We start from the raw sequence: 27,407 nt of genomic DNA on the forward strand, positions 1-27,407 counted from the left end.
TCCCAGGTTCAGCAGGAAAAAGAGTGGAAATTCTGCATTAGGACAGAGAATGAGGGGCTCCTTTCTGAGTTCAGAGGGAAAAGGAACTGAAATTCTGGTTTTGGGTGTGGAACGAGGGGCTCCTTGCCAGGTTCAGAAGGAAAAGGAACTGAAATCTTGGTTTAGGGTGAGGAACAAGGGGCTCCGTCCCGGATTCAGAAGGAAAAGGAACTGAAATTCTGCTTTAGGACACAGAATGAGGGGCTCCTTCCCAGGTTTAGCAGGAAAAGACTGGAATTCTGGCTTCGGGTGTGGAATGAGGGGCTTCTTCCTGGATTCAGAAGGAAAAGGCACTGAAATCTTGGTTTAGGGTGAGGAACAAGGGGCTCCTTCCTGGGTTGAGAAGGAAAAGGAACTGAAATTCTGGTTTTGGGTGTGGAAGGAGGGGCTCCTTCCCAGATTCAGAAGGAAAAGGAACTGAAATTCTGCTTTAGGACACAGAATGAGGGGCTCCTTCCCAGGTTTAGCAGGAAAAGACTGGAATTCTGGCTTCGGGTGTGGAATGAGGGGCTTCTTCCTGGATTCAGAAGGAAAAGGCACTGAAATCTTGGTTTAGGGTGAGGAACAAGGGGCTCCTTCCTGGGTTGAGAAGGAAAAGGAACTGAAATTCTGGTTTTGGGTGTGGAAGGAGGGGCTCCTTCCCAGGTTTAGCAGGAAAAGGCACTGGAATTCTGGCTTTGGGTATGGAATGAGGGGCTCCTTGGGCAGGAAAAGGAGCTGTGGGGCAGAGAGGTTTTGCTGCTTTGGAATGTGGTTGGAGATTGTTTACCCACAGGTGATTGTTTCATTGGTTTCATGTGAATTGTTTTCACTCTTTGGCCAATCAGGGCCAGGCTGTGTCAGACTCTGGAGAGAGTCACCAGTTTCATTATTATCTTTTAGCCTTCTGTCTGTATCCTTTCTGTATTCTTTAGTATAGTTTAGCATAGTATTCTTTAATATAGATCATAAAATAATAAATTAGCCTTGAGAACATGGAGTCAGACTCATTTCATGGGGGCACCCCACAAATACTGCAGGGCTGTGGGTGCTGCCTCCTCTCCAGGCTCTGCTGGACTCTGTGCATTAATCCTGAAAACGGAGCCGAGGGGAAGGGCTGATAAATCAAGATATGAGCTGCTAATGAACACACGGTGTGTGGAATAGTGGCAGCCCGGGAGATAATTTAATTAAAAAGACAAAAGAGGAAGGGAAGAGGGAGGAAGCTCTTTTTTTTTATAGTTAATTCTGCTAATTGTGAGCTCGGCTTTGCTCTGTCAGTGCAGGAGCTGCCACCTCTCACCCCACAGCTCCCTCCCCTCTTCTCATCCCTTGGTCTTTGCTCCTCCAAGGTGCCAGGAGGCTTCAGTGGGAGCCTCGAGCTCCTGGGAGCTGTTTTCTCTTCTGAGCCTGGCCTGAAATTCCTCTTCCTTTCCTCATTCCTCCCTGCCAAAGTGCCCCCAGACCTCCTTTGGGTTGTGCTCTGTGAGGAATTAAAACCAGTGCCAGGGATTGTGCTGTTCCTGCTCCAAAATGTTCCTAACTGAAGGAAAGAACAGGCACAAATCCATTGGGTTTGGGGTTCCTGGGATTTGGATTTGGGGTTTCTGGGATTTGGGGTTCTGGGGGCTTGGATTTGGGGTTCCGGGGGTTTGGATTTGAGGTTACTGGGATTTGGATTTGGGATTTCTGGGATTTGAGGTTTCTGGGATTTGGATTTGGGATTTCTGGGATTTGGGGTTTCTGGGGTTTGGATTTGAGGTTCTTGGGATTTGGTGTTCCTTGGATTTGGGGTTTCTGGGGTTTGGATTTGCGGTTCTTGGGATGTGGTGTTCCTGGGATTTGGGGTTTCTGGGGTTTGGGTTTGGGGTTTCTGGGATTTGGGGTTTCGGGGGTTTGGATTTGGGGTCTCTGGGATTTGGGGTTTCTGGGGTTTGGATTTGGGGTTTCTGGGCTTTGAGGTTCCTGGGATTTCTGGGATTTGGGGTTCCTGGGATTTGGGTTTGGGGTTTCTGAGCTCTCTCCACTCACAAAAACGATTCGATGGAAACGGAAGCGTTTTGGCAAATCAAGATCTGCGTGTCAGACAGGGACAGAAAAGGGCTGGAGATCCTGGTTTGGAATCATCGAAGGCAAAGCAGCCCCACCTCCCCAGCTGGGGGAGCTTTGGGCAGGCCAGTGATTCCCAGTTCCTCCCACGGTGTCCCTGTGCCAGGAACATTCCCGTGCTGATTTCCAGGCACTGGGTGACCTCTGAGGGAATCTCCACCCAGCACACGGACAGCGCTGTGGCTCAGACTGAGCCGGGCTTAGCGAAACCCGGCTTTAGCCGCTCCCTGTGGCTCTGCTAATTCTGCTAATTTCTGCAATTAGCAAACCCAGATCGAAGGCTCGTCAAGGAAACAAATGAGGATTTATGGATCACCCACGGAAGGGCTGAGATAATTTCATTAAAGGTGTCAGGAGCTTCTGGAGGAGAATCAGTGACAAGAAATGAGAAGCAGCCAGGAAAGGAGGGGAGATGTTGGAACACAGGGAGCAGTTCCCTTCAAGGCTTAACCAGCCCTGTAAAATAATTTTTTATAGTGATGGGAATTACTGGGATGAGAGGCTCAGAGCTCATTTCTGATGGAACTTCTGGCTTTTCCATTATTAGCTGGTTTCCGGTAGTTTATTTTACCAAAATCTCTTGGCCCAGGACAGATTTTGGGAGAACGTTTCCCTTCAGGCTGTTCCCATGGATCAGGCAAGTAAAGCTCAGCTTTGGGTTAGACCACGCTTCTGAGGGGGTTGTGGAGGGTCTCGTTAGCATTTTAATCAGCTGGAAGTTGGTTTTAAGAGCTTTAGGAGGGGACAGATGAGCACGGCTGGCAGGGTGAGCAGTGTTTATTCCAAAATGTCCCATTTAGCTGCTATTCCAGTCTTTAAACACCTCACAGGATGGAAATGAGGACTCTAATAATAACAGCAGTAAAACTGAGAGATTTCTCATCTGTTTTACGGGGCTGTTCTAATTAGTCTGGGATTCTGTGGCTGATGATGGACAGAGCAGGTCAAACCCAGCATCACTGCAGGCAGTAATTCAGATTTCACTCACAACCAGGGCTGGGTTTGGCCTGGAATGTGGAAGGGGGAGCAGGCAGGGAGGATCTGGTGGTGGCAGCAGGGATGGGGAAGGGCTGGGAAGGGCTTGGCTGCCTCGTGTGAGCACTTGGAGTCACTAAAAAGTCATAAAAAGGGGCCACTTCGGTTGGGCTCGGGTCTGTGCTTGGTCCTGCCCCCAGGTTTTGCTGCTGGTGTCGATTTTAAGGACCAGCAAATGCAGCTTGGGCCTGGCTGGGGTCGCAGAGCTCAGGGTTTTGTGCAGGAACGGGATTTTTTTGCAAACGCACAGCGGGGCTGTGGAGCTCCCTGGGGGTGTTCCCAGGTGAGCTGGGCTCCTGGGAGGCGAAATCTGGATCTGGTTCAAGGAGCTGTGCCCCCTCAGCCTGCAGAGACATCACAAGGTTTTCTCCAGCCCCAGGGGGCTTCTCAGGGAGGAGAATCCGTGGGATCATTTCCCAGATCCTCTCAGCATCTTCGGGTGCCCCAGCCCCCCCAGGCAGCCCCACCTCCAAACAGGAATTTCCCGGCGTTTGTAAAAGTCCTGCCATTTCCAGAGCGTGTTCTGCATTCCCTCGGGAATCCCCTCAGCATTCCCCATCCCCCTGCTGGCCCAGCGCTGCCTTCAATCCGTAAAAACCGAGGGGAAAACGTGCAAAGCTGCATTTTACACCCCGGCCCCACAGGGAGAGCAAATCACTCACCCATTTATCTATTGAGACTCAGACCTATTAAAAATCGGAGGGAAGTTCTGCAACCTTTAAATCCTGTCACAGCCCTTTGTGTTCCCTCTGTTGAGCTTCTTTTTTTTTTGCTGTGCTCATGTCATCCAGGGTTGGGGATATTTACAGCACCTAAATCAATGTTGAGGACATGCAGAATATTGAGGGATCAACTCTACTTATTTCTAATGCACTTTAATATTTTGACTGCCCGAGCAGAGTTGGGGAAATCGCTGTGCTGGAATGATAATGAGGAGTTTAACAGTTTTATGATGGTTGGAGAGAACTTTATGGAAGTTGATAAATCTCATCTTGTAGGTTTCAATTTCTCATTCCCTACAGAGAGATGGGCAGAATGCATTGATACTGCATTTCAAATTGGCCAGATCAGGAGGAACAGCAGCTAAAATCCATTACAACCCAATTACATCCATCAGCTGAAGCTGTGTGCATTCACTCGTGAACATCAGCATTTAATCCATAAAGAGGAACTAATGAGAAATTTGAAAATGGAATCCATGCATCAGTGGCTTTGGAGAGATTTTGCTGGGATTAATGAACTGCCAGAACGTTGTCAACACACTGCAAACCCATTCTCTCCAGGTTTGTTTACTGACCAAAGAAAGATTGCACTGCTTTGTTCTGCCTGTCCCTCAGCCCTGATTTTCTCTGGTTTTGGGTTGTTGCTTTTTTCCCAGAGCAGGAAGGGCCATTTCATCCACTTGAAGGATCAGAGACTTGCTCCTTTTCCATCCTTCTCTCGTGGACATCTGGCAGCTTGGCTGCCCCAGCATCCCTGCAGAGATCTCTGGCACGGGGAGCCAAGGCCACGTGGATAAAAGCAATTTCACAGCAGGGCAGGAAGGGCAGGGTGCCATGGGGGCTTGGGGATGGTTTGGAGCAGGAGGCTGGCGGGGGAACTGCAGTTTTTGGGGTTCCCCATGATGGATTTGCTGATTCTCTGGAAGTGTTTGTGCACACTGGTTTTGTTTGTGCACACTGGTTTGTTTCCAAACCAGGTGTCTGGGTTTGGAAAGAGAGGTGTTTTTTAAGGAAGGCAGGAGTCTCCCCTGAAATGGAAAATGTAAACCCCCTCTCTCTGAATTACTATAAATCTGAAATTAAGGGGAGCTCTCAGGCAAAGATATGGGAGCAGGAATAGCAGTTCTTTATTAGGGAAGAAAATAAAAAGATAAAATAAACAATGCAGTAAACCAAAACAACACTGACAGAGTCAGAGCACAGCCTGACACCCTGTTGGCAATCCAGGACACGTGGCTGCCCCAGCATCCCTGCAGAGATCTCTGGCACGGGGAGCCAAGGCCACGTGGATAAAAGCAATTTCACAGCAGGGCAGGGAGGGCAGGGTGCCACAGGAGCTTTGGGATGGTCTGGAGCAGGAGGCTGGCGGGGGAACTGCAGTTTTTGGGGTTCCCCATGATGGATTTGTGATTCTCTGGAGGTGTTTGTGCAGCCCAGGGAAGGTGAATAACCCCGATGGCAGCTGGAATTGGGGACTGGCAGAGCCTGGGGCTGCCGGGGCAGGGCAGGGTCACTCTGGAGTTTGTGCACCAGGGCAGCCAGAGCAGCTGAGGGCTCTGGTGCTGTGGCATCTGCTGGAGTTCTGGGTGCTGAGAATTCCAGATTTTCTGCACAGACAGACTCTGATGCCCAGAAGAACACTGCATTTGACCTGAGGCTGTGGAGAAGGTTTCCAAAATTGATTGATAGCACTGGGATTACGAGTGTGGAGTTGGTTACAAGTGTGTGGGGTGGAAAACTTAGAGTTTGGGGTTTTAGAATATAGTAATAAATATGGAGCAATGTGGAGGTTTTAGGACAGAGGGAGGTTGTTCTTCTTTAGGTGTCATTTCTTAATTGGATAGTTTAGCCTTCAAAGACCTTGTACCAAGAGATAGTTAACCATTTTGTGCCTGGTTAATGAAAGACTGCAGAACTCACTGCTGTGAGACTGCAACTGATAAGAAATAATAATGAGTGAGAAATAACCTGAGTCTGAACAGGAACCATCCTCTCAAGTGCCTTCAATCCTGACCTTGACAGAGGTAGAAAAAGGAAGCTGAAAACCAGCAGATATCCATCTCCACCCCTTAATGACCCAGCGCTCTAATTGTGGGTAAAATGCACATTATTTCCCCCCCTGCAGCTGCCTTAAGAACACCTTGGTACTTCAGCTCCAAGAAAATCCCTCTGAGCTTTTTTTCCCCCCCTGCTTCTATCTGTTAAAAAATAATTCTCCTTTTCATTCCCAGCCTTGTTCTCCCCTGCTACCAGAGAGGTCTGGCAAGGTTTGATGGCTCAATATTTATTTCTTTTGAAAGATCCCTGTCGTATCCAGCAGCTGGATGGAGTTGCTGTGCTCATCCCCTCGCAGGAATGGTCCTTCCCAGGTTTCCCAGCAGAGCTGAGATCCCAATCACCCTCCTGGTGTGGACACGACAAGGGCGGCGAGGGGGGACACAACTCACCCAGAATCAGCAGTGAGAGAGGCTGGGAAATGATTTTATCAGGAAAATTCATCCACAAACCCCAGAGGTTTGTGCCCAAAAAGGAGACAGAGGAGTCCTGGAACTTTATTGGAATCAAGGGAGAGGCCATGGGGCGTTTCCCATGGGGTCTATCCAATTTTTAGAGGATGCAGCCTCATTTTTATCCCAATTTCCCTCTTTCTTTCCCCACTGGCTGAGGTACTGGAGAGGTTCAGACTTCCCAAATCCCCTAATCCAGAGCCCCTTCTAATGTATCCCCTTTTTCTTTTCCTTGTGTCCATCAGTGGAATTCCCATGGAACTTATAATTCTTCCCAGTGTTCCTTTCATAAATTCCTATGGACTTTATGGTTCTTCCCATTTCTTTCATTCATTTTGGTTAATTTAATTTCATTATGGCTCTTCCTATTCTTTCTTTCATTAATTCATATGGAATTTATGGTTCTTCCCATTCTTTCTTTTATTCATTATGGTTAATTTCATTATGGTTCTTTGCATTATTTCTTTCATTAATTCCTGTGGAATTTATGGTTCTTCCCATTCTTTCTTTCACCTCTCAGTATCCAGTTTTATTTCTCAGCAGTCCCACAGTTTGTAAGGACAAATCTCCCTCATTCCTTTCACTGGGGAGGGGGGAACTGGGGTCAGAACACCCGGGGCTGCACAGGGGGAGGAGCTCGAGTGGGGACTCACTCTAACTTGGTGAGTTTTGGGTCAAAACAGCAGCAAAAATCCCCATTTTTCATCCTCTGTTCCTTGAGCAGCTGCTCCAGCCGCACACAATCACCTGCCCCCCTTGGTCTTCATGGTTTTTTACCAAGTGCAGCTGACCCCTGGGTCAGAATGAACAGCTGCTTAAATTGCCTTAAATTGGAGAGGAATCCTCTCAAAAGCTGCATTAAAAAGTGATTTCAAATCAGTAAATTGGCCCCACTTGCTGGAACTCAAATAAGCAGAACCCCCTGCGGGGTGATGCTGGGACAAAGCAGGGATGGGAGCCAGGGGAAATGTTTCCAAACTGATTCAGAAATCCAGCCCAGAGCATCCTTTCCCTAAATCCCACGGGGTTCTGAGCACAGGGGTTCTTCCTCTCAGGGTTTTGAACACAGGGGTTCTTCCCCTGTGGGTTTTGAGCACTGGGGTTCTTCCTCTCAGGGTTTTGAACACAGGGGGTTCTTCCTTTTGGGGTTCTGAGCACAGGGTTCTTCCTTTGGGGTTTTGAACACAGGGGGTTCTTCCCCTGTGGGTTTTGAGCACAGGGGTTCTTCCATTTGGGATTTTGAGCACAGGGGGTTCTTCCTCTGGGGGTTTTGAGCACAGGGGTTCTTCCTTTCAGGTTTTGATCATAGGGGGGTCTTCCTCTGGGGGTTTTGAACACAGGGGTTCTTTTTCCTCTTGGAGTTTTGAGCATGGGGGTTCTTCCTCTCAGGGTTCTTAGCACAGGGGATCTTCCTCTCGGGGTTTTGAGCACAGGGGTTCTTCCTCTGGGGGTTTTGAGCACAGGGAGTTCTTCCTTTCAGGTTTTGATCATAGGGGGTTCTTCCTCTGGGGGTTTTGAGCACAGGGAGTTCTTCCTTTCAGGTTTTGATCATAGGGGGTTCTTCTTCTTGGAGTTTTGAACACAGGGGATCTTCCTCTCTGGGTTTTGAGCACAGGGGTTCTTCCTTTCAGGGTTGTGATCACAGGGGTCCTTGCTCTGGGGGTTTTGAGCACCAGGGGTACTTAGCACAGGGGGTTCTTCCTCCTGGAGTTCTGAGCAGAGGGGTTCTTCATTCGCTGGGGGTTTTGAGCAAAGGGGTTCTTCCTTTTGAGATTTTGAGCACAGGGGGTTCTTCCTTTTGGGGTTTTGAGCACAGGGGTTTTTCCTGTCAGGGTTTTGAGCACAGGGGTTCTTCCTGTCAGATTTTTGAGCATAGGGGTTCTTCCTCTCGGGATTTTGAACACAGGGGGTTCTTCCTCTTGGGGTTTTGAACACAGGGGTTCTTCCTGTCAGGTTTTTGAGCACAGGTGTTCTTCCTTTCGGGATTTTGAGCACAGGGGTTCTTAGCACAGGGGGTTCTTCCTCCTGGGGTTTTGAGCACAGGGGTTCTTCCTGTCAGATTTTTGAGCAGAGGAGTTCTTCCTTTCGGGATTTTGAGCACAGGGGTTCTTCCTTTTGGGGTTTTGAGCACAGGGGTTCTTCTTTCTGGGGTTTTGAGCACAAGGGTTATTCCTTTTGAGGTTTTGAGCACAGGGATTCTTAGCACAGGGGGTTCTTCCTCCTGGGGTTTTGAGCACAGGGGTTCTTCTTTCTCTGAGGGTTTTGAGCACACAGAGTTCTTCCTCTCATTCGTCCCCTTTAATGCTTAACAAAACGCAAACCCAGAAAATCCCCCAGACTGTTCCCATTCAGCTGGGCTTGCAGACAGCCCCAGGGATGACCAAAATGTTAAATTTGGGGATGTTCCCGCATCCAGGAGCACCTGGAGGTCTCCAGCCAGGCCGGGGCAGTTCCACCCTGCACAGGACTGGGGCAGTTCTGTGGTTGGAGACTCAGGAAAGAAATTTATAAAGGAAACAAAACCCTGAGAGCCAATCCTGGGGGGTTCCATTAAACCCACCCTCCTCTACCTGGCTTCCCTCAGTGCTGTAAATTATTTCTGTTTTACCCCTCAATGCTATGAATTATTTCTGTTTTACCCCTCAATGCTATGAATTATTTCTGTTTTGCCCCTCAGTGCTGTGAATTATTTCCTCTCTTCCATTCACACTACACTCAATGCTGTGAATTATTTCTGTTTTACCCCTCAATGCTGTGTATTATTTCTGTTTTGCCCCTCAGTGCTGTGAATTATTTGCTGTTTTACCCCTCAGTGCTGTGAATTATTTCTGTTTTGCCCCTCAGTGCTGTGAATTATTTGCTGTTTTACCCCTCAAGGCTGTGAATTATTTGCTGTTTTACCCCTCAATGCTGTGAATTATTTGCTGTTTTACCCCTCCATGCTGGGAATTATTTGCTGTTCCACCAGGAACAGGCTGATGTGGAATATCTGGGATTTGGGTCTCCCCTGTTGTCCCTTATCCTTCAGAGATCCAATTTTCCTCATCATTTCTCACTGACTTTAACCAACTCTGCAAAACAAAAGAATCTTGAAGCCAAACCCAATCTGCTCCGCCCTCCTTTCAGATTTCTGAGCGTGGTTCTGTCAGAAAACACCTCCATAAATCATATTCCGAGAGCAGGTCTTAACTACCTCCTGTTTTCTTTTCAAATTCTTCTTGTTAATCATCCTGACAGCCCCGACACGCAGAATATTTTGAGAGCCACGTGCTGCAAGCTGTGTGAGAAAGGGAAATATGGCACAGAAATTAAAAACAAAATCATTAAATAAATGTGCAGGTTAATTCCTAATTAAATATTTAGTTATTCTCAAAATATTTAATTAAATATGTAATTAATTTTATTATTATTTTGATAGTTATTAATTAAATAAAACATGCAGGCTAATTCCTAATTAAAATATTTAGCTATTTTAAAAATATTTCATTCTTTTTATTACGATTTCAATAATTATTAATTAAATTAAGCATGCAGGTTTATGATGTGCACAGTTCACACACAGATTGCTCCCAGTGTGACACAGGCTGAGTGCACCCAGCCTAAACATTGTGAAAGGTTGGAAAAAGGGAAGCTGGTTGGAAAGACATTGAAAAAAAGGTTGAAAAAGGGGAAGTTGGTTGAAAAAAAAGGTTGAAAAAGGGGAAGTTGGTTGAAAAAAAGGTTGGAAAAAAGGAAGTTGAGTGAAAAAAGGTTGGAAAAGGTTAAGGAAAGGCAGAATCTCAGTCTGTTCACTTTTTTTAGTAAATTCAGCCTTGTCAAGAATATTTTCCAAGGGGGGTGTGAAGGTGGAGTTACAGCCCAGGTCCACGCTGAAATCACCCTGTGAGGTTCTGATCCCAAATCTGAGCTGGCCTGGGCTGCCCAGAGCCGGCTCCGGCTGGGCAGGGGCTCCCCGTGGAGGGCACAGCTTCCAAAAATCCCAAAAAACCCCAGATGGCTCCGGCTGCAGGTGGAGCAGCGGCCCCAGGGGTGCTCCTCAACCTTGCCAAGGTCAGGAAGATCTCACAGTCTGACAGCCCAGCAGCCAATTAGACACAAACCTGAATTTCCCAGCTCCTGCTGGATCCGCAGAGTTCTGCACACCCTGGCTCCGTGGAAATGTTTCTTTATCCTTGGGAATTCAGCAGGAGGAGGCTCGGGGATAAATGAATAAATAAATCCCTCCTGCAGCCTGTTGTATTTGTGGGGACCCTCGTGGCAGGGAGGAATGATGAATCTGACTCCGTGTTCTCAGAAGGCTGATTTATTATTTTATTATCTATATTATATTAAAGAATACTAAACTATACTAAAGAATACAGAAAGGATACTTACAGAAAGCTAAAAGATAATAATGAAAACTTGTGACTCTTTCCAGAGTCCAACACAGCTTGGCTGTAATTGGCCAATAAATAAAAACAATTCACATGAAACCAATGAAACAATCACCTGTGGGTAAACAATCTCCAAACACATTCCAAAGGAGCAAAACACAGGAGAAGCGAATGAGATAAAATTGTTTTCCTTTTTCTCTGAGGCTTCTCAGCTTCCCAGGAGAAAAACCCTGGGCGAAGGGATTTTCCAGAAAATGGGAATGTGACGCAGCCCACCCTTGCCAGGCCAATATTTGCTCTGTGAGCCCCAGCCCTGGCAGGAGGTTGGGAGAGGAATTCTCTGCAAACACCAGGGGCTCATTGGTGCCTGGAAGTTCCTGGAAAAGACAGAAGAAATTCTGCAAAGAAGCTCCTGGAAATAAAGGAGCTGTGGGGTCAGAGGTTGGGGAGCTCAGGGACGCTCAAAGGAGAATTTTTGGGGTTGATTTGGTGGCACAGAGCATCCAGATTGCTCTGAAGTCCCTCCAGTTTGGCAAAATCTCTGTTGTTCTGGGGCTGTGCAGGGTTTTTTTCCGTGTTCTTTATCACTGGGTTTTCTTCTTGCTCGTTATCACCGATCCCCTGAACTGCACCAGCACCACAAACCCAACCATATTCTCATTTCCCTCTCTTCTTTAAGTATTTCTCAATTTTATGGCCTGAAAAAAAAATGGAGTTTGGCGCCTCGGTCATGTAGGGGATGATTTAACATCCTCAGTGTAACTTTGGATTTTTCCTGTATTTGTTGCTTTTCCTGAGCCCCCATAGCTGAATTCCCAGTGTCTGCACCAAAAGCACCAAGAGATGGAGAATTCTCCATCTCTTCAGGGTTTATTTAAGTTTTTAACAGCACCTGGCCTGGGAAAACGCTGATTTATTTTTGCTTGAATTAAATCATGCTTTAATTTCCCCCCCTTACAGAGAAGTTGGGAGTGACTCCTTTGCCCTCAGAGATGTTTACACTGCTGGGAAGTGCGTGTAGACAAAAGCTTTATTTTTTTTTTTCAGATTTTCTCTCCTTTCAGAGATCACCAGCTGGAATTTTACTCCTCCAGTGGCTGAGCAGCAGAAACGCTGTGGAAGGGCTGGAAAAGCTGGGCTAAAAGCTGAGAAAATAGAGCAGAATTTAAAAAAAAAATTGGTTTAATTCATCCAACTTCCCCACGTGGCTGGGAAATCCAGAAATGCTCTGGGTTAAAAGGTCCTGTTAACACCTGAAAAAACCCATTTATAAATCACCTCTGCAAAGCAGAATGGCTTTAGACCCTTCAGTTTGGAAAATTCTGTGTGGGAGCGAGGAGTGGGATGGAAATGAGCAGCCCCAGGGTTGAGGAGGAGAGTTTTGCACTCCAGAACCACGGGGAACAGGAGATGAAAACTCAATTTTAAGGACACGTTTTAAGTAATGAATGCAGTGGAGTGGAACAGCGACATGAAGTAAGTGGGATGTCCTGTAAATTGATCTGAAAATCGCTGCTGGTTCTGCCTGCTCTGGCAGAATAATTCACAATAATTCCAGGAAAAATGGCTTTTTCCTGGGAACAGCCTGAGAGCAGAGGGAAGGGGAGGTGCCCAGCTGGGAGAAGCAAAAAGAACCCTGGAAATGCAGTTTTTTTGGGGGGGTTTAACTCATTTCTTTGTGCTGTGAAATGGTGATGGTGAGGCTGGACTGGCTCCCAGCAAGGAGAAAATTCACCTGGCAGGGATTTGTGCTAAATGAGCTTTTAGGCAGCACCGAGTTCATCCCTGCACTGATAATTAGCAGTGATTTCGTGGAGGAGGGACAGGAATTGTGTGATCGTGGTCAGGGTTAAGTAGAAATCTTTAGGGGGGGAAAAACCTTCTCAAATCATGGAAACTTTGCCACTTATCTCAGTAAAAGAGAAGGGAAAATTGATTTGAAAACTGGCGAGTGGCTGTGTTGTTATTGTTGTGAGGGAAAAATTGGTTGTAATTTTACCATGAAGTCAAATTTTACCCCGTGAGTTTTCAATTTGCCTTCACAGAAGGCTGAGAAGAAATGAATGTGTTCCAGAGATAAGGTTTTCTTCTAAGAAAACTCACTTTAATTGGAGAGCAGTGAATGAAAACAGGTTGTGATCACCGCATTCTTGTCTTGTATTTTTATTTTTTCTTTCTTTTTTCCCTCCCTGCTGCACTCCTTTGCACTTCCCAGCTCCACCTTCTTTTGTTGCCACTCCAATTTCTCATTGCTCTCGGAGGTGAAGGAACATTTTCATCTGGCAGGGCTGGCTGGGGTAAGAAATGAGCCAGACGTGAGTGATGAAGGCTCTGATTGCACCCCCTGCAGTTCTGCGCTTAAAAACCCCCACAAACAACAAAACCCAGGCTGAACAAACAAGGAAATGCCAATTTTGGAATTTTCCAGAAGTTTCGAGACAGATTAAATCCATTTTCATTTCTAATTTACGGCTGAACTCTCGACATTCTTTCTGTTCTCGCTGCCTCCCCGAGCTTTGTCTGGAGATATTTTCGTTATTGCTGAGGAGATTTGGGGTAGGAAAGGATCTGGTGGTGCTGAAGAGCTTTGGGAATGTGGGGAATTGTCTAAGATGAGGCGTTTGTGTAGGGTGGGGAGGAGCTGACGGCAGCAGCTTTGGGGTCAGGAGTTTGGGATTGGCCATTTGGGGTTGGGAGTTTGGGGTTGGCCATTTCGGGTTGGGAATTTGGGGTTGGGAGTTTGGGGTTGGGAGCTTGGGATTGGGAGTTTGGGATTGGCCATTTGGCGTTGGGAGTTTGGGATTGGCCATTTGGGGTTGGGAGTTTGGGGTTGGCCATTTCGGGTTGGGAATTTCGGGTTGGGAATTTGGGGTTGGGAGCTTGGGATTAGAAGTTTGGGATTGGCCATTTGGGGTTTGTCATTTGTGGTTGGGAGTTTGGGTTTAGGGTGTCCAGTTTGGCATCGGCAGTTTGGGGTTGGCAGTTTAGGGCTGGGAGTTTGGGATTGGCTATTTGGCACTGGCAGTTTGGGGTGGACAGTTTGGGGTTAGGAGTTTGGGCTGGCACTTTGGGATTGGGAGTTTGAGGTTGGCCATTTGACATTGGCAGTTTGGGGTTTTCCATTTGGGATTTGCCATTTGGGGTTGGAAGTTTGGGGTGGCCAGTTTGGGGCTGGCAGTTTGGGGTTGGCCATTTAACATTGGCAGTTTGGGGTTTTCCATTTGGGGTTTGCCATTTGGGGTTGGCAGTTTTGAGATGGCAGTTTGGAGTTTGTCATTTGGGGTGTTCAGTTTGGGGCTGGCAGTTTGGGGTGGCCAGTTTGGGGTTGGCACATTTGGAGTTTGTCATTTGGGGTGTTCAGTTTGGGGCTGGCAGTTTGGGGTGGCCAGTTTGGGGTTGGCACATTTGGGGTTGGCACATTTGGGGTTGGCACATTTGGGGTGTTCAGTCTGGGGCTGGTAGTTTGGGGTAGCCAGTTTGGGGTTGGCACATTTGGGGTTTGCACATTTGGGGTGCTCCGTTTGGGGCTGGCAGTTTGGGGTGGCCAGTTTGGGGTTGGCACATTTGGGGTTGGCACATTTGGGGTTTGCCATTTGGGGTTTGCCATTTGGAGCTGGCAGTTTGGGGCTGGCAGTGACCTCCTCCAGGTCCCTGCTGGATTCCTGCTGGTGGTAGCACCCAGCTGGAGGAGTTAATAGGTGGGAAAAGTCCGTGGAATTCATCAAAGGCGCTAAAGACAGATTTCCTTCTGTTTATGGAAGAAAAAGCAGAAATGTGGCTTTTCAAACACCAACCCACCAGGTGCAAATTGCAACATCTGGTGCGAGCGCTGGGCAGGAGCCAGGGAGGATCAAACGAGGAGCTCGGATGGAAAAAGCGAATTTCAATCATATTTAAATAAATTAATTCCTGCTTTGCCCGATGTGTGGAATCTACAGAGGAAAAGAACCTCTAAAATAGGCTGGGTTGAACCTTTTTTAGGGAACTTTATAGGATTTTATGAAGGACACCAGGGCTGTGGGGTTTTTCTGAGGCAGGGCCTTATGGCCATTCAAAATTCTGATTTTCATGAAGGAATTGATTGTTGCTGCCTCTGCCCAGGCTCAGAGGAGGCAGGACCGAGGTGCTGCAGGATCCCAGCAGCTGTGGGGAGGAATGGGATTACCTGGAGGGCTTGTAATTAAATTCTCCCCACTGAACCTTCCTTGGGTTCGGGATTTTGGGATTGTTAATTCAGTGAAACTCTCCCCTCCCAGCTCCACCACCGCTATCCCACCTGGCACCTCACATTTCCTGGGCAGATTGCCCCAAACTCTGCCCAAACCCCACAGCTCTCCCCAAATGAGCTTTTATCCCTTGGGAAAAACCCCATGGATGTCACCTCACCTGAGGGAACCGCCTGGATTTTTTGGTGGCTGAAACTCACCAGGAAATCGTTGATTCCATTAAACCAGTTTTATTTAATTCCTTTTCCTCAGAAAAGGGGATCGACGCTGACAGAACTTTTTTCCCCTCCCCCATAGATAAAATGCCCACAAACCTCTTGTTTTGGGTTAATTACTGCAAATTGAGCTGCCCAGACCCTGCATTTCCCCTCTGCAGCCCCTCGGGGTTTATTTGCTGGAACAAACTGGACTCCATTTATTTCCCCTCCTTTCCACGGGCAGAAAACGGGTGAAAATCACATTTCCTGGGGGTTTTTTTCTGCCTTGTTGTTATTTTCCATCTCTGGAGCTCTCGTTTTCACGTTGTTTCCCATTTCCTGGGCCGGTTTTGTTTGGCTTTTGGGAGCCACTTGAGGGTTTTTTTCGGGGCTGTTGAATGTTTGATCTCTGGCAGGTGGAAGTGAGGAGTCAAATCCAATGTGCTCAAAGCAGCATCACTGAGAGGGAAATGAGGGCCCTTGGTAAATGGAGAAAAACACAGGAATAACAATGAGCTCCTGCCCAGGATTTGTGTTTTCCACCCCAATTCCCCAACTCCTGCCAGCACTAAATACTTACAGCAGAGACACAAACCTCTGAAGACACGGGATGAAGGTTTGTGCTGATTTTTGAGGGATCAAAATTGCTAAAAAGAGGTGAAAGCTCAAGCACTCCACTGAAAACCCCTCGTGGGCACCTGCAGGGCTCCAGGATTTACTGCTCGGCCATTCAGGGCCAATTAATGGGCTTAAAAAGTTGGGAAAATTCCTTTAGTGACTGGCTGTGCCTCTAATTGTCTAAATATAAAATACAGGGAAAATAGAGAAAAATACATAAATAATACAGAAAAATTGCAAAAATACAGAAAAAAAAAAAAAAAATTAAAAAAAAAAAAAAAAGGAAAAAAAATTAAAAAAAAAAAAAAAAGGAAAAAAAATTAAAAAAAAAAAAAAAAGGAAAAAAAATTAAAAAAAAAAAAAAAAGGAAAAAAAATTAAAAAAAAAAAAAAAAGGAAAAAAAATTAAAAAAAAAAAAAAAAGGAAAAAAAATTAAAAAAAAAAAAAAAAGGAAAAAAAATTAAAATAAAGACTCCTTGCCCTGCAAGTGTGGGCTGCAGGAGGCTCTGGGGGGACTGAGGAGATTTGGGGTTCAGAGCCAGCAGGACTCATCCCCCTGGCTTTGGGAATTTGGGTTAATTGCTCATAACTCACCCTCAGCTCTCCCAAACATTTCTTGTTTGCCCAGTCCCGAGGTGCAGCAGGCAGAGAACGACGATGAACAAAACAATCCCCAGCTCTTTGTGTTTCCTGCGTCCCAAACCCGTTAAATTCAGCCCTGCTGGCTCAGTTAAACTCCTCTCCCAGTGATGATTCATCTGTCCTGACTGGGGCAAGATCAATCCAATCTAAATCCCCATTTCCTGAGAAAAGAACCACGTTTAAACCTCTCCAATAACTTTATTCCCTTCAGCACTGAGTCTTCCCTTCGCTCCAGAATAATCTGCTGGGTGCCTGCGGCCCTGCGTTGTCAGTCTCACATCTGGAGCACCTCTGGAAATGCAAATTAACAGCAACTGGAAGCGTTGTATTTCCATCTTTCTGCTGTGCTCCCTTGTCTGAATATTCTTTATTTACACCAGCCTTTAATCTTGGAGTAAATAAAGGAGTTTTTGAGAGGTTCCTGTTGATTCAAGCATTAAACCCCCACCGTTATTCCAAAATTTTGTCTCAGGTCAGGTTTGCAGCTGCTATAAATTAATGTCCAGTTCCAAGGGTCTGCACAAAGAATTATGGACAATTTCTGGCCTATTTTTAAATCTTACAGAGGGCTGCAACAGCACATAAAGATCCATAATGTGCCCAGGGCTTTGTGTTTTTAACTCCAGCTGCCTGAATTTTTTAGTCAGAACTTTGCCAGCGAGTTTTCATTTACAGGCAGAACTCTTGCAGGAAAAAACAAAAAGGGGGCTTTTAGAAATGAAAACAAAAGAATAATGAACATTGGTGCTCACTTCTTGCATCCTAACAACCCAATACCAGCCTTTTAGGCTAAGTATCACTTTATTGTGGAGATTAAATAAGGTTTTGACAGGATTTTGCCAGCTAAGGGAGAAAAGGAACTTTTGGGGTGATGTTGGGGGGTTTAAACAAGCTCACCCTGAGCTCTGCAGGACCATCAGGTTTCACTTCATCTGCTGCATTATTTAGGAAGATTTTAAAACCCTGCAAAGCCCAAATCTCCAGGGGATTGGGGGTGGTGGCCCTGAGCACTGCAATGGTTGGGTTTGTGAGCAAAACCATTGGGTTTTGGTGATGCAAAACAATGTGGGTGAGAGGAGGAGAGTCTCAGCTCCTCCTTGAACTGGGAGCACTGGAGGCTTTTCCCTAAAAGTGAAAACCTCATTTCCATCACCAGGTCTGGGTAAATTCCTTGGGAATTCAGAGGGAATGGAGCTGAGAATTGTCCTTGTCCTGCACTGGGAATTCTGGAGGCTTTTCCCTAAAAGTGAAAACCTCATTCTCACTCCCTAATTCTGGGTGAAGGTAAATTTCTCTGGGAATTTGGAGGGAATTGAGCTGAGGGTTGTCCTGGTCCTGCACTGAGAGTTTTGGAGGCTTTCCCTTAAATCTGAACCCCTCATTTCCATCAGCAGTTCTGGGGGAAAGGTAATTCCCCTGGGAATTTGGGGGGAATGGAGCTGAGGATTGTCCTGCTGGGATCACTGGGAGCTCTGAAGGTTTTTCCCTAAAACTGAAACCCTCATTCTCACTCCCTAATTTTTGGGGGGAAGGCAAATTCCCTGGGAATTCAAAGTGAATTGAGCTGAGGGTTGTCCTGGTTGTGCACTGGGAGTTCTGAAGGTATTTCCCTAAAACTGAAACTCTCATTTCAATCAGCAGTTCTGGGGGGAAGGTAAATCCCCTGGGAATTTGGAGGGAATTGAGCTGAGGGTTGTCCTACTGGGAGTTCTGGAGGCTTTTCCCTAAATCTGAAACCCTCATCCTCACTCCCTAATTTTGGGGGGGAAGGTAAATCCCCTGGAAATTCAGAGGGAATGGAGCTGAGGGCTGTCCTGCCAGGAGCAGGTGGCACAAAGTCCTGGAGCTGCACCTCCCAGGCGTTCTCAGGATCCTCTGGAATTCGCTCTCATTCAAGCAGACCTTGCCAGGAGGAGCTCTCTGCTGCTCACTTATGTAACACCAAATGTGCCTGCGCAGCCAGAGAGCCCATTAAATATTTAAACCCCGTCCTTTCCTCAAAAGCAGAACAGCAAAGATGATTTTCCGTGGAATTTAACATTAAACTCCGGCAATTTGTACAGCTGTGCATATAAATAGCTTGCACATCATCTCCGGAGGCAAAGGTCACTCTGCCTCATCCATTTCAATGCTGGAGTTCCATAGCAACAACCTCTCCCTGTTATTTATCCACAGGGACTTCAAAGCCAGGAGAAAGCACTGAGGGGTTTGGAGAGGTGAATGAATGGGGGTTCACTGTAATATTTTGCTTTAATCACTGTTTTTTTCTCCCCCTTTCTGGAGCTCTGTGGATAAGCACAGCCCCTGAGCCGTGGGGACTGGGTGACACAAAGCTTTTCTGAGGGAAGAAATCTGAACAGACAAGTGCCTGATTCCCCTTAATGCAATTTGTTCCAGGGCTGATCTTCAGCCCCTGCTTCATTACCTTAGACAAACTCAGACCTGGCTCCTGAGGAGAAAAAGGTTCTTATTTGCAATTAGAATCCCCCAATTACACAGCACGTCTGGAGCTGCAGCTGATGGGAGCTGACTTTTTAAATGCCAGAGCCGTTATTTCTTCAAATAATCAACGTTTGGAAGTGAATGTCACGGCAGGATTGGACAAACAAAACATGAGCAGCTCGGGGTTCTTTAATTTCTGTGCAGATCTCCCAGGCAGGGCTTCCTTTGGTGAAAAACAGGGACTGGGGTCTTGGCTCGGGTGGATTGAGGAGATCTGACCCTTTTTTAGGAGCAGGGGTTGATCTAGGGAATCCCAGAGTCCCAGAGTGGGAGGAACCCTAAAGATCGCCCCACGCCATGCCACGCCATGCCATGGATCCCATCCCATCCCAAAGATCCCATCCTATGGATCCCATCCAATCCCATCCCAATGATCCCATCACATCCCACCCCATCCCACAGATCCCATCCCATCCAAATGATCCCATCCCACCCCATCCCAAAGATCCCATCCCAAAGATCCCATCCCAATGATCCCATCCCATGGATCCCATCCCATCCCAGTGATCCCATCCCACCCCATCCCAAAGATCCCATCCCAATGATCCCATCCCAATGATCCCATCCCAATGATCCCATCCCATCCCATCCCATCCCATCCCATCCCAATGATCCTATGCCATGGATCCCATCCCACCCCACCCCATCCCAATGATCTCATTCCATGGATCGCATCCAATCCCATCCCATCCCATAGATCCCATCCCATCCCAATGATCCCATCCCATCCCATCCCAATGATCCCATCCCAGTGATCCCATCCCATCCCATCCCATCCCAATGATCCCATCCCAGTGATCCCATCCCAATTATCCCACCCCACCCCATCCCCGGGCAGGGAGCAGGAATTCCATTTCCTCCCTTGTTGCACTCCCTCACTGCTGGGAGGGATGGCCTGAACTGCACAAATGCTGAATTTTTAGGGAATCATCCCCAGGCCCTCTCCCTTTGCATCCCCAGGCTTTGTGTGGCCGTGCTTCCCACGGAAATGGTGCACTGCACGTTTCTCCCACATTTTTAATCCCACGCTCATTTTCCATGTTTGCCCCTTCCAATCCCCTGCATTTGATGTCCTTGTTTGTCATTTGGGTGGAAGGATGTTAATTGACTCGCTGGTAATTCCAGGGCCTCCTGCTGAGGGTGAATCAGAGGGAATTGGTTGTTTTTGCTGCCTCTCCCAGGAGTTAATTGAGAAGTTATTCAATTATAGGGAATATCCTTTTATTGCTAATAAGATATTCTGATACAAACAACATCCCCCACTCTGAAATGGAATTATGAAAAACTCGAGGCTGCTTGGCAAAGAGGCTTCAAAAATGAACCTTAGCTGCAAATACTGGAATCAATGCCAGCTTCAGAGGAGTGAGAGGAGATCGATAAAATTCTTATCAGGGTTTCCTTGCTATTTATTTACTCTCACTTCTGATTGTTTGGACATTGGTAAGAGCTGGTGCAGATGAATCAGGCTAAAAAGCCCTTCTTAATGCAGATTATCAACCAGGATATCTAAACCACAGCTAATAGTGCTCTCTATTATCTAATTTGCCAAGATTAGATTTCTTTTTATGCACCACTTCACAAGCTCATCTCCACTCTGCTGTTGGCTCCTTGAGTCGGGGAAGAGCATCTCCAGTAAATAAATATCAATTCTCTCGTTATTAATTTGCAAAACAACAGCACCTGGGAGCCCAAACAGAGGCAGGGCTCTGGACCTGAGGGGGACGGGCAGCTCGCCCGCAGTGAAGGACAAACCTTCCTTTGCTTCCCCTAAACCCGACCTGTGGATCTTTCTGGAATGAAAATAAGGAATTGCCAGCGCTCAGCAGCGGTTCTGACTGGTTTTGGCTCCTTGGGAGTTGCTCAGGTGGTGAGAGGGAGGAAATGGGAATGAACCCACAGCCCACCATGCACCCCTTCCTCCCTGCCCCCAAAGAGGGTCCTTTTCCCCCCAGGGTGCCCATAAATGCCTCCAGGAGGCCAGGATCGTGCCCAGAAGGGTGAATCTGTGTGGGGTTTGCTCATCTTACCCCACCACAGCCCCACAGAATTAAACTCACCCTGCCCATCCTCATCCTCATCCTCATCCTCATCCTCATCCTCATCCTCAGTGCCAGCACCAATTTGCATCCCCACATTTTTTCCCCCCAAAGGCACGAGATGTTCCCAGCCACTCCAGGAGGGAAGGGGAGCAGGAGCAGATTTGTTTGATCAAAGGGATCTCGTGCCACAGACTGATTTCCTTCCCTCCCACCCCCGCTGTCCCATCCCCAGCACTGTCTGTCCCTGTCTGTCCCTGTGTCCCCATGCCTCCCTCCCGTGCCTTTGCTTAGGGCTGGGCTGTTCCCAATCCCCCACAAGCAGGGCTCTGCCACGGCCCAGCCCTGCCTGCCCTGCCCTGCCCACACCAGTTGGTCACTTGTCACAGCTGCCACCCTCCCCTGGCCGGGAGGAGCCTGGGGACAGCAACGCTGCAATCCTGCAGTCCTGCAATCCTGCAATTCTGCAACCCTGCAATGCTGCAGTCCTGAAATTCAGCTCCTCTGGATCCAGCAATCCAACAATTCAGCTCCTCTGGATCTGGCATTCCAGCCCCTCTGGATCCAGCACTGCTCCTCTGGATCCAGCATTACAACAATCCCACATTACAGCCCCTCTGGATCTGGAATTCCATCCCCTCTGGATCCAGCATTCCAACAACCTACATTCCATCCCCTCTGGATCTGGAATTCCAGCCCCTCTGGATCCAGCAATCCAACAATCCCACGCTCCATCGCCTCTGGATCCAGCATTCCATCCCCTCTGGATCCAGCATTCCAACAATCCTACGTTCCAGCCCCTCTGGATCTGGAATTCCGTCCCCTCTGGATCCAGCATTCCAACAATCCTACATTCCATCCCCTCTGGATCTGGAATTCCAGCCCCTCTGGATCCAGCAATCCAACAAACCCATGTCCCATCCCCTCTGGATCCAGCATTCCAACAACCCACGTCCCATCCCCTCTGGATCCAGCCATCCAACAATCCCACGCCCCAGCCCCTCTGGATCCAGCCTCTGCTACCCTGGCTTGTGGGGAAAGCAGCAGAGACTAAAAAGCAAAGCTCAGTTTAAAGGCCGAGCAGAGCAGGGCTGGAATTCCCTTCATTTCCTGCGGGAGCAGCCCCCGCCCCACCCCGGGCTGGGATGGACACACAGGAGCAGCAGTGATGATATTTTAACACTTGCTATCACATACCCTTTTGTTTAACACTTGGCGTCAATCATGTTTTGTTTAACACTTAGTATCAAAAATAAAAAATCACCTTTTGTTTAACACTTGGTGTGAAATCACCTTTTGTTTAACAGGGATGAGCAAACAATCCAGTTTTAATAACCCTGGGTGAAGTGGGAGAGGGGATGTGAGGGGTGATCAGCGCTGCCTGCCAGCAGGAAAAACAGGTTCTGGAGCTGGAAACCAGAGAGGGGACCTGCCAAGGCTGGGCCTCACACAACGGAGCCGGTTTAAGCCTGGCTTAGGGGAAGGGATCACTGTGGCATCTCCTGTGCTGGGCTTGCACTCACAACCCAAGTTCGGTCTCGGAGGTTTTTGAGGTTTTGAATGGATGTTCAATTCTTGCTTTACACAGGGGACATTTGGCTGAAAATGTTGTGGTTTCCACAAGATTCTGTTCTTTCCGGCACATTTTGGTCTCCCAGAACTGTGAGGTTCAGAGCCCGGCAGGTCTGACATCCCAAAAACGCCAAGTGAAACCCTCAGGTGTCTGAAACACATCCCTCAGCTCTGGGATCATCATTTTTAACGAGCTTCCCGCAGGTTTTAATTAACGATCCCTCCCCACCTGCTGCAGCAAGGCGTGGATTGCAGTTTTAGGGACCCCTGCATCCCAGGGTCCAAATTTCAAGGAGCAATTTCAAATTTCAAATTTCGAGGAGCAAACCCAGAGTGGCTGCAGGGTTTTTATTTTTTTTTTTTTAGGGTTTTTATTGCTGCCCTGGCTGAAGGAGCAGCTCCTCTTCATCGCTCAGCCTTGTTCACCCTGCAGAGCTCAGCAGCATAATTGAAATTAATATTGGCCTCAAAGGGGAGCTTGTTTCTCTCTGCTGTTCTCAGTTAGCACAAAATGACATTTTTAAGCTGTTTTTGTCGGGATAAAGCTGTTTTTACACCCAATGATAAAGAACAGCTGTGATTCTGTGGAGTTGGGCCTGGGGAGCACTCGGGCAAAAGTGCTTTGTGGTAAGGCCAGAAATTACAAATTTCTCACTAATTTTCTCTAATAAGGTCAGAAATCACAATTTTTTTTCACCAATTTTTTGCAAGAATGTCAGAAATTACAAATTTCTTACCATTTTTTTGCAGTAAGTTCAAAAATCACAAATTTCTCGCCAATTTTTTGCAGTAAGGTCAGAAATCACAAATTTCTCACCAATTTTTTTGCAGTAAGGTCATAAATCACAAATTTCTTACCAACTTTTTGCAAAAAAGGTCAGAAATCACAAGTTTTTTACAAATTTTTTGCAGTAAGGTCAGAAATCACAAATTTCTTACCAATTTTTTGCCATAAGGTCAGAAACTACAAATCAAAACTTTCTGGAAATTCCCAGGATCTCAGAGCTCACAGTGGGCCCAGAGGGTTTCACCTCATTAAATGTGAGGAGTCACAGCCTGCATTAAATCACATTTAAATAAATTTACCAGGGAGCAGCAGGAGCTGCCTGGGCTGGGCACGGCTTCTCCTGCCCTGGGGGATCCTGGAGCAGCATCCAGGGCTGGGACAGGGAATTCAGCTCCTCTCACTGCCCCCAGAGCTGCTGGAGGGAAGGGAAAATCAGCTTTAATTTTTTTTTAATTGACTATCACCGTGGCCTTGAGCAAACTCCCCATCCTTTGCAATCCTTGTTCCTGGGGTTATTTTGGCTGTGGTGGGAGAAGCAAGAGCAGAATTCTCAGGGTTTTAAAGCCAGAAGTAACTAAAAATCAACAGGACTTTCTGAAATAGATCTTATTACAATATTTATAATATATATGTTCTATATGGGCCATTTGCTTAATTAAGAGTTGGACTCAGTGATCCTTGTGGGTGCCTTCTAACTCTGAATATTCTGTGGGTATTTATCCTATAGAAAGATATCTTCTGTATGAATTACCTGGGCTCACATTTCCCCAGCAGCGAAGGCAGAGTGTGCCAAGGATTAAATATCTCCATTATTGAAAAAAAAAAAACAAAACCACACCAACAAAAAAGGAGACAAGTTCTATTTTTGATCAGATTTTATCTAACTTCACTATTCAGCTCTTCCTGCTCCTGGTGGCTTCTTCAGCTGCTCTCACATTTCTGTGCTGCTTCAGGAGTGTTATCAAACCATCCCTTAAGTGCTTTGTGAGGAGCCAAATCCCCTCTTTGATGAGCTGAAACCTTAAAGAAATGGGAACGGCAGATTTGGGGAGCGGCTCCCACCCGTTAATTGTCGTGGTTCAATCATCAGAACAACTGTGCTCAGTTATTTGGGGTTTTGTTTGGAAATGGGAGCAGCTCTGAGCAATCCAAGCCTTGATTTTGGCTCGTAAATCAGGGGTGGCTGGGAGGGAGGCAGCAGAGGGAGCAGGTAATGGGATTGCTCAGGTTTTGCTGACTTCAATAATAAAAGCTGCCACCCCAAAGGAAGGAGAAGCATTCAGTGTGCAAAGGGAATAAAAATATGAACTCATCCTGGCTAATGGCTCTGAGAAGTAATAGAAAGATATGCATAGATTATTTTGAGCCTTAAAGAAAAGAGGGATGCATCCAATTTGCATTAAATGTTCCTGGTAATCTTAGGGGGAAGAGATTTCCTTGGAAACACAGGGATCATTACAGGAGGGGAGTGGAGGGTTTGTCCTTGAGTCAAGTTTCCTTTGGATCCCATTAAAGCTCGGCTCTGCTGGGCTTGGCTGCTGATCCAAACCCGCAGAGCTGCTTTTGGTGTGGAGCTGTGCTCCAGAGAGGGGGATGGAGGGTGTGAGCAGCTCCTGGAGCGGGAGATGGAGCAGATCCCAGGGGGATGGCACCACAGGAGCCACCTCCTTCCTTCTGAACCTCTGCTCCCTCAGCTGGCCCTGCACAGGGGCAGGAAGGGGGCAGGAAGACCCTGGCTGTCCCAACGACCCTCAGGGGAAGGCAAAGCTGGGATTTAACCCCTGGGGCCTGAGATTAGAGCTGAAACTTTGCCCAGTTCCTGAATCCCCTCTGATTTTCTGGGACAGAGTGGAATTTTCTGCCAGGTGTGGAATTAGAGCTGCTGATGTGCAGGTTGTGCATCCTATCCCTCCCAAAGACCCAGCCTGAGCAGGGTGTGCATCCCAGCCTTCCCAAGGATCCAACCCCAGCCCTGCATTCCCATCCTGCCCAAAGATCCAAACTCAGTCCTGTATTCCCATCCCTCCCAAAGACCCAGACCCAGCCTGAGCAGGGTGTGCATCCCAGCCTTCCCAAGGATCCAACCCCAGCCCTGTATTCCCAACCTTCCCAAAGACCCAGATCCAGCCTGAGCAGGGTCTGCATCCCAGCCTTCCCAAGGATCCAACCCCAGCCCTGCATTCCCATCCTGCCCAAAGATCCAAACTCAGTCCTGTATTCCCATCCCTCCCAAAGAGCCAGACCCAGCCTGAGCAGGGTCTGCATCCCAGCCTTCCCAAAGATCCAAACCCAGCCCTTCATTCCCATCCTTCCCCAAAATCCCTTCCTCACCCCTTTTCCACCTCCTGTCACTCCTGGCTGCCCCCACCCCACAGCCTCCCTGAGCTGGATGTTCATTTGCTAATTACCCTTGCCTTGTTGTTGTTATTATTATTATTATTATTATTATTATTACTCCTACAATCATTCACCAAAGAAGTTTTCTCCCTCCTCCTCCTCCTTGCCCAAACACAAACACATTTTTATCGACACGGCCGACATGATTGCACTTGTGCTGTTATGTTTTATTTATTTCCATATAGGTTTGATGCTGTTGCAGTTTCTCATTTCTGCCTGATGCATTATTCATGATTTATACAATATTGGAGCTCGTGTAGGACACCCTCAGTTTATTGGCTCTGCTCTCCTTTTCTGTGTATAAAAATAAAACATGGCAAGCTCTTTCTCCCTCCACGTTCTGCTGTTTGCAGGGAAACAATAGCAATAACATCGGGTTAAAATCATTGCTAATTCCACTTTTAACACCTTGGAAGCTGAAAGAGAATTGAAGTTATGGGTTATTTTAGTTATTGGTGTGTATTAACTTCTCATCAATGCTTTAAGGCCAAACTCTGAGAATCGGAAAGTCAAGGAGGTTTATGTTATTCTAAGGCTGTTTGGAAATTATTTTCTCATTTGATCTGTTCAGCCCCAAATGTTCCAGATTAGCTGAGAATTTGGAGCTGCAGAATTTGGAGCTGCGGACACTTTCCTCTCCCATCTCCAGTTAAAACGAGCTGTCCTTGGGCTCCCACCAGATAAAATTTTAAATCCCACCTCAAGTGAGGGAGCAGGGAGCCCAGAGAGGGGCCTGGTGATGGGTTGGATTTGTTTTCTCAAGGAGCTCCTGCAGTTCCTCAGCTGGGGAGGGATTCTGGGCCTGGCTGCCGCCCCAAATCTCCTTCCAGAAGCTCTGACAAGGGCAGGAGCCTGAAATCCCACCCCAAAGTGCCCATTATTTCCTGTCTTTAACTTAATTTAATTTCCTGTCTTTAATTTCCTGTATTTCCTGTAATTCCTGTAGAATTTGTGACACTGCTGGCAGGGACTGCACTCAAAGTCCTGCACATCCATTTTGCCTTTTCAAATTTAGTTCCCAGCCCCGTGCTGGGCTTGTTTTTGGGGAGATTAAATCCTGCTGGATTAAATCCTTGCAGCTCTCTTCTCTCAGATGCCAAACCCCAGGATGCCCCCACACCTGCAGGGCTCTGGGCCAAGGTGGGAGGACTTCCCTCACTCCAGCCAGGATAAAACTTTATGGCTTTACTGACAGGAGCACATCTCAGCCAGACCTTGGTGTCACTGATTTAATGACCCTCTCCTCTGCTCCCTCCCCTCTCTGTCCTGCTCCATGGCTAATTTCTGTTTTATTAGAGCTGCTGGCCCTCTGAGCTTTTTTATGGCATTAGCACAAACTTCTCCAGATCAGCACGACCCCATAAATCAGGGTAATAAATACAGGGAAATTCGGGGAACTTAAACTCAGATCTATTTGCCCTCTATCTCTTGAGTCAACTCCTCTCCTTGAACAACTGTGGCAGGCCGTGAAAAAAGAGATATAAATGTCAGCCAGAGCCTTAAAAGCTGTGAGGGGATGGGGATGGGGCTCAGCAGGGAAGGAATTCAGCTGGAGTGGGGGAAGGTGGCACGAGCAGCAGTGTGCAGGGAGAATTCCTGATGTTCATCTAGTTTTCTCCTGATTTAAGAGATTTTCCCCATCCTCTCCTGGCCAGGGAGGGTTCCT

This window comes from Onychostruthus taczanowskii, unplaced genomic scaffold (assembly GCF_017590055.1).
Source record: "Onychostruthus taczanowskii isolate IOZ18803 unplaced genomic scaffold, ASM1759005v1 scaffold84, whole genome shotgun sequence".
NCBI lineage: Eukaryota > Metazoa > Chordata > Aves > Passeriformes > Passeridae > Onychostruthus > Onychostruthus taczanowskii.